Consider the following 12,385-nt stretch of genomic DNA (forward strand, 5'->3'; position numbering starts at 1 on the left):
AGGGATTTCCAGGGCATTTGACTGCAGCAAGTTTAAAAATCTTCATTGAATATTTTTTCGCAACCTTCTCACCTGCTGTTTTCCCCCGGCCACCCCAAGCATTTCTGTGTCTGCTCCCACCCCACAATGCCTGGTCCGCAGGCTCCATTCTTTATTGGAATTTTCCTCTTCTGACCCCCAACTTCCAATTCTTTTTATCTTCACTGTGTAGAGCTGGTCAGTACCCACCACCTCATATTCCAAACCCGGTGCATTTCCAAAGATGGCACCAGCAAGATGAGGCCAGCAAGATGCCATCTAATGACACTCAGCATCAGATGGCAGCTGTGGTTATAGACAGCAAAAATGACTACCCCGGTGGCACTAGTGGTAAAGAACCTGCCTGCCGAAGCAGGAGACATAAGAAACGTGGGTTCAATCCCTGGGTTGGGAAGATCCCCTGGAGGAGGGCATGGCAACCCACTCCAGTATTCTTGCCTGGAGAAGCCTGGTGGGCTACAGTCCCGAGGGTCACAAAGAGTTGGACATGACTGAAGCGACTTAGCATGAAACACGCACATCTTAACATATTGCTTGTAGCCTATAGTGAACATGCTTACTGGTCAACCCAGTAGCCACTTGACCCTTTTTCTTTCTTTTTTTAAATTTTTTCTATTGAAGTATAGTTGAATTACAATGCTGTGTTAATTACCATTGTACAGCAAAGCAACTCAGTTATATATAAAAAATACTTTTTCACTTTCTGTTCCTTTATGGTTTATAAGAAGTTATTGAATATAGTTCCCTGTGCTATGCCGTAGGACCTTGTTGTTTCTCCATCCTATATATACCAGTTTGCATCTGTTAATCCCAAACTCTCAATCCAACCCTCTCTTACCCGCCCCCCCCCAACTTGGTAACCAGCAGTCTAGTCTGTGTCCCTGATTCTGTTTGTGTTTCATAGACTGGTTCGTTTGTGTCATCTCTTAGATTCCACATATGAGTAGTATCATATGGTGTTTGTCTTTCTCTCTGTCTGACTGACTTACTTCACTGACTGCGATAATCTCTAGCCACGTGCATATTGCTGCAAATGGCATTATTTTGTTCTTTTTGTGGCTGGGTAATATTCCACTGTGTATATGAACTACATCTTCTTTATCCATTCATTTGTCAGTGGACATTTAGGCTGTTTCCACTTGACTCCTTTTCAGTTGAATCTATATTCCCCTTCTGGTATCTTCCATGAAGGCCTATTTTTGATGGAAGCTGACCTTTATTCTAGCTCTAGGGGTGAACCCATTAATCTGAGCCAGTTGGACCACTCCCATCACTACCAAATGCTTGGTTCAGGAATGGGTGTGTAACTAATTAGGGTCAATGAGAAGTGACAGGAGACTTTCTGAGAGTTTCTGGGAACGGAATTTCCTCGCTCTTCTGAGAGAGCTATGAGAGAGATGACAGCTCTCCCCTACTGGACACAAAGAAGGACCCTGCTACCAGCTGCCATTCTACAGCCCAAGATGAAACAGCTTTTGGTTTGCAAGGGGGAATGACTGGAAAAACCTGGGTCTTAAAGTTTTTGAGTCTAGATCTCTAGCCTAAAACCAGTCCTACCTCCGACAGCCTATTACGTGATCATCTACTTGGTTAAGCCAGTTTCAGTCAAGGTGTTTATTTCTCACAATCAAAAGCATCCTAAGATAGGCTCCATTGTTTCCTAGGTACTGATCTTAATATCCAAATAGACCACAAATTCTTGAAGCACACAGGCTTAGATTGCTTTCATATTCCCCACAGTTCTTGGGACAACACTGCATATATGGCAGAAGTTGGAGTGTTCAACAAGGGGCTGGTTTGTTGTTATAAGATCCTTGAAGCAAGAGTCCTTGGTTTTTGCACATTCACCCTGAAGTGTTAGTTGGAACTCAGACACACCTCAATAAACAATTCTTAGTTAATGAAAATAATGGCTCTGGATATTTTGAAATGTCAACCATTTGGAAGTCATGATTATAAATTACAACTCTGAACCTCAGGGAATCTGAACCTTTTTCTCTATCACATCCTCCATATTTCTAAGAATCAACTTCCACACTGGCAGGATCTGGCCAAAGCCACAAAGTAGCAGAATCTCAGTGGTTTTGACTAAACATGTTGTCAAATTTGGAAACATAGCTTTTAACGAACATATTTTAATGAACTTCAAAGAAATAACCCTTTCAAGGTAAATTCAGCTAAGATTTCTCCAAAGTCCAAAAGAAATAAAAACTAGCTTAATTCAGCAATCAGTCAGTAAGTGGTCACTCCTATCCCTCAGAGGATAGACTGTATTTTTTTTTTCCAGGAAATGTACAGCAAGCAAAATATCCAGAAGGACCCAGAACCTTTGCCAAACTCACAGTTCACAGAAGCACTGTAGAGTCTGTATTCCAAGGATCAGCTCTGATTTGATGGCCTACATTTCAGTGAACACATTTTCGCTTGCACAGAAAGTCTTTTCCGAAGTCACATACATCCTCTGGAGTAAGACTCTGTGCATGTGTGTGTGCTCAGTCATTTCAGTCATGTCTGACTCTTTGCTGCCCCATGCACTGTAGCCTGCCAGGTTTCTCTGTCCATGGGATTCTCCAGGCAAGAGTACTGGAGTGGGTTGCCATGCCCTCCTCCAGGGGATCTTCCTGACTCAGGATCAAACCCACATCCGCTGCATCTCCTGCACTGACAGGTGGGTTTACCACTAGCACCACCTGGGAAGCCCAAGTAAGACTCTCAGTTCAGTTCAGTTCAGTTCAGTCGCTCAGTCGTGTCCAACTCTCCGCGACCCCATGAATCACAGCACGCCAGGCCTCCCTGTCCATCACCAACTCCTGGACCAACCTTGATAGTATATTAAAAAACAGAGACATTACTTTGCCAACAAAGGTCCGTCTAGTCAGGGCTATGGTTTTTCCCGTGGTCATGTATGGATGTGACAGTTGGACTGTGAAGAAAGCTGATCGCCAAAGAATTGCTGCTTTTGAACTGTGGTGCTGGAGAAGACTCTTGAGAGTCCCTTGGACTGCAAGGAGATCCAACCAGTCCATTCTAAAGGAGATCAATCCTGGGTGTTCATTGGAAGGACTGATGCTGAAGCTGAAACTACAATACTTTGGCCACCTCATGCTGGGAAAGGTTGGGGGCGGGAGGAGAAGGGGACGACAGAGAATGAGATGGCTGGATGGCATCACCGACTCTGTGGACATGAGTTTGAGTGTCACACTTAAAGGACCTGGCATTTGTGCTGAGTTTAGGGGAAAAGATCTACTTACCAGGATTTCTGACAACACATTGAAATTCTTCTGTGTTAACCCAGGATGGCATTTTGGTAGTTTATGTAATATTTCCTGCATGTTTCAGTCATTAATGTGCAAATTTCTATTCCAAGTTGTAAACCCTCTCTTGAACTTCATCCTATGCCTGGGACCCCCTATCACTTCACCTAGACCCTCTACCATGCTATAAGGGCTCCTAAGGTTATCTAGATAGCATATCAAAAAGCAGAGACATTACTTTGCCAACAAAGGTCCATCTTGTCAAGGCTATGGTTTTTCCAGTGGTCATGTATGGATGTGAGAGTTGGACTGTGAAGAAAGCTGAGCACCGAAGAATTGCTGCTTTTGAACTGTGGTGCTGGAGAAGACTCTTGAGAGTCCCTTGGCCTGCAAGGAGATCCAACCAGTCCATTCTAAAGGAGATCAGTCCTGGGTTTTCATTGGAAAGACTGATGCTAAAGCCGAAACTCCAATACTTTGGCCACCTCATGCGAAGAGTTGACTCACTGGAAAAGACTCTGATGCTGGGAGGGATTGGGGGCAGGAGGAGAAGGGGATGCCAGAGAATGAGATGGCTGGATGGCATCACAGACTCGATGAACGTGAGTTTGAGTGAACTCCGGGAGTTGGTGATGGACAGGGAGGCCTGGGGTGGTGTGCTTCATGGGGTCTCAAAGAGTTAGACGTGACTGAGCGACTGAACTGAACTGAACTGAAGGTTATTTATTGTTCCTTGCTGAGTCCCTGGGAGGGGACATTTTCAGGCACCCCATTTGAAAATGAACTTCATAAAATTCCCCACTACTCATCACCCTACCGACTGTATTTAGCATGAAGGAAATACTTTATTTAACATAGGTATGTGTTAATGTCAACACTATGTTCATCTATTTCTCCGTTGTCCCAATGATCATGAGCGTTCAAACAGCAATGATCTTGTCAGATTCACTTAAACTGAAAAACAGGGGAAAGCAGTGAATATTGGTGCTAATAGAGTTTTCACTGTTCCTTCTTCCTTGCTCTTTCCTTGCTGCTTCTCAGACTTCTAGTGCCTAGGGCACTGCCAATCTCGGGTCATCAGCTTCCTCTCCCCACCTCCCCAGTTCAAATTACATCTGTCCTTTGCCCTTAAAACTCTGCTCTCAGGACTTCCCTGGTGGTCCAGTGGTTAAGAATCTGCCTTGCAATGCAGGGGATGCTGGTTCGATCAATGATAGAAGAACTAAGATTCCACATGCTGCAGGGCAGCTAAGCTCATGTGCCATAACTACTGAGCCCACTGACCACAATATAAGATCCCACATGATGTAACTAAGAGCTGATGCTGTCAAATAAATAAATATTAAAAAAAAAAAAACTCTGCTCTCTGTTAAATTTTCAAACAAGCTATGTTATAACAAACATACCTCACTGTATTTCTCCACGCAGCTGACATATAAACAAGACAAATGATGAGAATTTGAGGTAACACAAGGATAGACATTTTGACCCAGAAGCCTCAGAGCTCCATCGGATGGGTATTCACATGGTTTAAGTGTTAAAAGCCAGCCTTAAAAAAGGCCATCATGACACCCATAAGAAGCAGAGCTTATAGGCGGCATTAGTAACAGGACAAGAACAAGAATCACCTCTATTCATACTGCTCTTACTGTTTACAGAGCACTTTCACATATATGGTCTTATTTTGATAACTATGATATTGACACTCATACGTGCCTGAAACTAAAATCTTGGTGGCTCTTTAAACATGCCACTCAGCACATCAATCATACAAGACAATGAAGCCATTTGTATTTTTAAGGCAGTTTTGACAAATTTAGGGAAACAACTATTTTTGTTTGTAGGTTCACTCTTCTATTTCCTCTAGACGGGCAGGAAGGGACTCAACGCTGTCTTCTTTCCTGTTCCACATCTCTGTAGTGTGACCAACTCCATACCTTGGAATGTTCGTGGGAGGGAAAGAGAAAGCCGTATCTTCCTGCTAAGAAGCCTGACAGCAAGTCAAGCAACATGTCAGGAAGCAGGGTTCTTCAGCCAAAAAAAATGTTTATGACTCTTTGACCCTTAAATACATAAAGGAAATCATCCTTCTTCATCTCCTTCCCCTCCACCCCATTACCCCAATCCAGGGTGGGATGAGGGAGGTGACTTCAGGGAGAGGGTAGAAGCTGGGGACCCTGGAAAATTGGGCATGGATTTCCCTAGGCATCGCCAGCATGGCAGACCCAACCCAAGACTTGAGTTTCCAGCCAGGACCTCTGCACCTTCACACGAACATAAACACTGCAGGGGTGTGCCTACCGAACCTCCAGGTGGTGGTACAATTCCTGCCTTCTCCCCAAACACACACATTCACAACTCCCCGGATTCCAATTAGGAGTAGGAGGTAGAGAGTGGAAAGGCAGGTCAATCAGATACTTCGAGATGAAACATCCCAGGTGTGAGGCCAGAGGCCAGGTGGCTCTGCATGAAAGGAAGGTGGCAGTTTTGTTTATCTAGAAAAGGCAGGAGGGGAGGCCTGGCATGCTCAGATACCTGCATCTCTATACGCTTCATCCAAACTAAGACTTCGGTGCCGTAGATCACTGGAAGAAGAAGAGATTTCACAACATCTCAGGGACACAACAAATTCTAGCTGCTGCCTTTCAAAATCTCGTTGTTGTTCAATCTCTAAGTTGCATCCAACTCTTTTCAACCCCAGGGACTGCAGCACACCAGGCCTCCCTGTCCCTCACCACCTCCTGGGGTTTGTCCAAGTTCATGTCCATTGAATCAGTGATGCCATTCAACCATCTCATCCTCTGTCACCCTCTTCTCCTTCTCCAAAATCTTACCCTTCATAAAATACCCCAGTAGATACAAAGGCTAGTCAGGTTAGGGTTCATAGGCAAGGCAATGAAGGGAATGCAAGAGTATTTCATAGCTTTTATGTCTCCAAAACTCTGCTCCACAGAATATCTAGGGTTCCACAATCAGACTAGGTGGGGAAATGCAGCATGTGATTCCCTGCACACGAAAATTCCCAGTGCCTGTGAGCATCTGCAGTGCTTTTGGGGTGGATGGATGGATAAATGGGTGGAAAGATAATTAAATAAAAATCTATATGTAAAAAAGAAAAGAGGCCAGTGTTGGTAAGGATCTAGAGAAAAACGGAATCTTTTTTTTTTTTTCTTTTGGTAGGAATTAAAATTGGTGCACCCACTATGGAAAACAGTATGGAGGTTCCTCAAGAAATGTGAAATAGAACCATATGACACAGCAATAACTCCACTTCTGAGTACTTATTCAAAGGAAGTGACATCAGCATCTCAAAAAGGTGTCTGCACTCCTATGTTGATTGCATTATTTACAATAAAGGAAATATAATATATTATACACACACACACATATGCGTGCATGCTAAGTAGCTTCAGCTGTGTCCAACTCTTTGCAACTGTAGTGACTGTATGGACTGTAGTCTGCCAGGCTCCTCTGTCCAAGAGATTCTCCAGGCAAGAATACTGGAGTGGGTTTCCATGCCCTTCTCCAGAAGAGCTTCCTGACCCAGGAATTAAACCCATATCTCTTATGTCTCCTGAATTGGCAGGCGGGTTCTTTACCACTAGCACCACCTGGGAAGCCTCTGTGTGTGTGTGTGTGTGTATATATATATATATATATGGTGGAATGTTATTCAATAAAAAGGAAAAATCCTGCCATTTGCAACTACATAGATGAACCTTGAGGACACAAGTAGGACAGAGAAAGACAAACACTGTGGTATCTCATTTACATCTGGAATCTAAAAAAAAGTATACTCCAAGGGAAATAGGGAGAGGTTGATAAAGAGGCTTAAAAAAAGATGAAAGAGGTCTGAGAATCCAATGTCCTATAAAATCATGCTGATGATGATTTTAGATACCTTACAATGTTATTCGTCAATTCTTCATCAATAAAACTGAAAAAAATTAATAGAAATAAAATTCAAAAATTAAAAAACCACATTTATAGCGTTGTTGACTGCCGGGGCAGGGGATGGGAGTGAAGGAAATGGGTAAAGCTGGTCAAACGTTACATACTTCTAGTTATAAGATGAGTAAGTGAAACGTCCATGATGGCCCAGTGGTTAAGAATCCACCTTCCAATGCAGGGGACACTGGTTCAATCTCTGGTCGGAGAACTAAGATCCCACAAGCTGCAGAGCAACTAAGCCCATGCACCACAACTAGAAAGTCCCTACGCCACAATGAAAGACCCCACACAGCTAAATAAATAAATAAATATTTAACAATTACAACAAAAAAAGATGACTAGATCCTGTGTGTATAGTGTACAGCACCATGACCAGAGTTAACAGTACTGTGTTCTATACTTGAAAGTTGCCAAGAGTCAGTTTTAAAAGTTCTCAACAAAGCAAAAATATCATGACTGCGTGAGGTGATGGGGGCATTAACAAACCTTACTGTGGCAGTCATCAAGCGGTAGACACACGCGTAAAATCAGTGCATGGTACACCTTAAACTTGCGTGATGTCGTACTCCAATATCTCCATAAAGCTGGAAAAAAGTGAAAATCTCTAGCCCTGAGGTGGCTGCATCTAGGTGTGTGCACCTGGACCCCTGAGTCTGCCAATAGTTCACTCTCTGAGCTCCTAGAAACTGCTGGAGTATCCACCCTGGAGACAGCTGATGGCCTTTGATGTTTAATAGTCTGCCAACCGAGGATCTCTCACAGGTATTGAAAAGCTTGTGTCTGTTTGACACCTGCACACTAAACAGGCCCAGAAGAGTTAAATACCTCATTGAACACTAGGGATAAAAGGCATGTGCCACCCTACAGCTACATTTTAGAAACTTCTCACAATAAACCCTCTCTGGGGGAGATGAGATCCTTTCAAGCAGAATTCCTGGGACCACGACAATTTCTAGCACATGCTCAGTACACATTAGTTGAAGGAATACATGGAAGAGTAATGAATTTCAAACCATCTCTCTGAGGCTGGATTTGCAGACACATGTGCCAAGCTTTAGATCAGTCCCTTTTCTAGCTGTTCTCATGTTCACTAGCTGTGGGGTGATGGTGCCACTAGCAACTTGAAGAAAAAATCTGAGAGCTAGGGTATATAGACTTCCCATTTTTATTAAAGTCCATTTGCCCTCACAACCTTATGATTTTCAGAAATTGACCTTCTTCTTCTTTTTTTTTTTTTTTTGCTATGATGGGTCTTTGTTCCCACACAAGGGCTTTCTCTAGTTGCAACTTAGTGGCCTTGAGGCATGTGGGATCTTAGTTCCCTGACCAGGTATCGAACTCGCATCCCCAGAATTGGAAGGCAGATTCTCTACTGCCTGAGACACCAAGGAAACCACCCTCTAAACTTCTGGCCTTGTCTATCTCAAGTAGTGCAGTAAAATCACCAAGTCCCGCGCCAGTCTTTATCAACACTCCCTGGAAAACCAGAATCATGAACCTCTGATGGAGGAGCATAGGTCTTCCAAACAGTTCTCTCTGCAATTGAGTTGCTAATATTCCAACAAATAATATCCACAAAATGAATCTTAACCCAGGCCTTCACTTCTCGAGTTCATAAAGTTCAAAAAGATTGAGCAAAATAAGCCAGTGAAATGAAGAAAGACAGTTGCACAGAAACCATCAGACAATGGTCACTGAATCTCTGTGCAAGACCCTGCTGACATCTGCAATGTGCTGTGCCCACAAATGCAGGCAGCAGAGGGGCTGAGACCCTCACTCACAGCACCCACACCCACCCCTTTCCTGGTCCACTCCCCACTTGAAATAATGCATTCTATACAACAGTGTGAATGTATCAACACTTAATGTTATGGATCCATACACTCAAAATTGGTTAAGATGGTAAGTTTTAATGTTACATATATTTTATCACAATTTTTTAAACGAAAAAAATTGTACTCATCACCAGTGGAAGAGCAAAGTTGGCATTGATAGCACATGTAAAGGCAAGTTAGCCTTTATAATAGTAGTAATAGTTAACATTTACTGAGCCCTAACTAGGGGATTCCCAGGTGGTGGAATGGTAGAAAACCCACCTGCCAAAGAAGGAGATGCCAAGAGTCGCGGGTTCAATTCCTGGGTGGAGAAGATCCCCTCAAGGAGGAAATGGCAACCCACTCTAGTATTCTTGCCTGGAAAATCCCATGGACAGAGGAGCCTGGCAGGCTGAAGTCCACGGGGTCAGAAGAGTTGAATGCAACTGAGCACGCTCACACGCAACTAAGGGATTCATTTAAATACAGTTGACCCACCTAATAACCATAGTACACACCGATATTATTGCCACTTCATAAATGAAGAAGCAGAGACATAGAGAGGTGGAGTCACTAGCCCAAAGTCACACAGTAGTGATACCAAATGTAGTAAGAGGCCCTAAAGACAGGAAAGGAATTTATGTAACTCAATTAAAATGCAATGTAAAAACTTACATTTCTCCATTAGCAGAGAGCAAACATGTTTACTCCCAGAAGGGTCTAAATCTACCAGAGATGAATTCAGCATTATCATGGGAGCTCTGCAGCATTTCTGGAGCAGGTACAGACTTCCAGAAACACCTTGAAAGAGCCAACTCTCCTTCAACCTAAACATCAGGACATTTCTGTTTAAACGCTTCCTGTGGGAAGGATGTCTGACGGTCCTTTAGCTGACCAGGCTTTTCCTTCCTCCCCTCTTCAAGTTCTGTTTCCTGAAAATACCTGAGGTTGCCGTTTCCGGGCCTTCTGTATTAATTATTTCACCAATACAAAGTCCAATGGGGTCTCTGGTATTTTAACAACACAAGAATCATACCCAAGAGACAGACAGAAAAACTGTAAGAATGGGACTCCCCTGGATGTCCCATGGTTAAGACTCTGCACCTCCAATGCAGAGGGCAGAGGTTTGATCCCTAAGGCAAGGGAACTAAGGTCCCATATGCCACATGGCAGAGCCAAAAATAAAGGAGAGAGAGAACATCAGAAAGACCGTAAGAAAAGACAATGGGGACTTCTTTGGTGGTACAGAGGATGAGAATCCACCTGCCAATGCAGGAGACACATGTTCAATCCCTGGTCTGGGAGGATACCATATGCTGTGGAGCAACTAAGCCCAAACACCACAACTACTGATCCCACATGCTGCAACTACTGAAGTCCATGTTCCTAGAGCCTGCGCTCTGCACCAAGAGAAGCCACTTCAATTAGAAGCCCATGCACCATAACTAGAGAGGAGCCCCTACTGTCTGCAATTAGAGAAAACCTTCATACAGCAATGAAGACCCAGCATAAGCAAAAAATCTTTTTAAAAAAGAAGAAGAAAGAAAGAAAATACAGAGGGAATAAATCACAGAAATACACACAAAAAAGATGAGATTACCCCAGAAGTTACTATCATTTCCCTATCAGAGAGACAGCACACTGGACAAACACATAACGCCGAGTTCAAACTCTGACCACCTGAATCCTTCTCTTCTCCTCACTGTCCACTTCTGTAAATGGAAGCAGACTTACTTCTGCTTCACAAGTTGTTCTAAGAATAAAGAGAAAATGAATATTAAAACACTTGTTGACTATAGAACGATATGTACATAGAATTATAGGTGTCCTGCCCACGCAACTTGTATAAAAATAACAGCAAATTCCTAACAGTCAACACATTTCAAGTACAAGAACAGATTTTGCATTAGAAAGAACCCATTTGTAGAGGCATCCTACTCCTCTAAGCTATTTTGAATCCTGAAGTGAAAGGCCCTGACTAGATAGGATTTTGATTTCTCTCCAACTCGCTGTAATTTCTGTTTAACTCATGAAGGGCCCTGACTAAAATTATCTAGGAAGGTTAAGTATATATCACTAGTATTTTAGGATAATGTCAAAAGGGCTTATGGTGAATGGATGTCAGCAGAGAATGGATGGTCCCACTGGCTTGACTCGACAAGGGATTTTTATCCTTAACAAATCCTCTCTCAAGTTCAACTTCCCTTTGGAAACTTCAAGTATTAAAATACAGAACCTGTCAAAGGAGCTCCAGTCCCACTGCTCAATGTCACTGAATGATTATCCCAAAGGTTTGTGTGTCATTCCCTTGTCTATAGCCCTGAACTCAACTTGACAGGACTCAAGTGCTTCATGGAGCATATTCCAGTGGCCAGCACTCCAACCTAGCACCTTCTCCAATGCCAGTATCCCCCAGTAGCAGAAGCCCCAGACACTTTCCTGAAAACACAGAAGACACCCTCTTCTTGTGAAGACTCTTCCCTTCATGGTCCTCCCAGGAAGCCCCACTCACTCATTTCTAGCACAGGTTCTACCTCCCTGAACATCTATTCACATCTTCCCATCAACACCTTACAACGACAACATTCAACATTTACCCAGTGCCAGCGGGGCTCTCTGTTCTCCATGGCACATGTAGGGGCAGGGATCTTGCCTTGAGGGTTTCTGATGTAAGTGGGACAAGAAATAATATTGAGATAAGACATCAGATGCAGAGACTGATATGATTCATATGTGTGTTGTTCCCCTGCCTTTTCCATCCCTCTGAGAGCAGATCTTCAGCAAAGAGCCAAGAGTGAAAAGATGGGTCAGACAAGACCCTTCCAGGATGGGGAGACGGATATTTATGAGAGGTCCAAGGGGCAGATCTGGGCTGAGGACTGACAGTGAGAGAGGTAAGTGGGGGGTGGAGGTGGGGAGGAGACGGGAATGAAGGCAGAAGCATAAGCAAGAACTGAGGATGGTATTTTATTGTTTTTATCTTCCTTTTTTTTTTTTAAGATTTTTTGACTTGGACAATTTTTAAAGTCTTGATTGAATTTGCTATAATTTGCTTCTATTTTACATTTTGGGTTTTTTTTTGGGGGGAGGGCCTGAGGAATGTGGGATCTCAGCTCTCCAACCAAGGGTCGAACCCACACCCCCTGAATTGGAAGGTGAAATCTTAACCACTGGACCACCAGGGAAGCTCCAAGGACAGATTATTTTAAGGCAATTGAAAAAGCGCTTCAAAGAGTAGCCTTGTGAGATGGTTTGAAATCCCTCAGCATCTCCCTCCAATGGGGACAGAAGCAGAAGAGTGGTATCATCTCCCCAGCTGCCTTGTTT

Source organism: Moschus berezovskii, chromosome 28, assembly GCF_049115385.1.
Source record: "Moschus berezovskii isolate FMDL1 chromosome 28, NW_MosBer_1.0, whole genome shotgun sequence".
NCBI lineage: Eukaryota > Metazoa > Chordata > Mammalia > Artiodactyla > Moschidae > Moschus > Moschus berezovskii.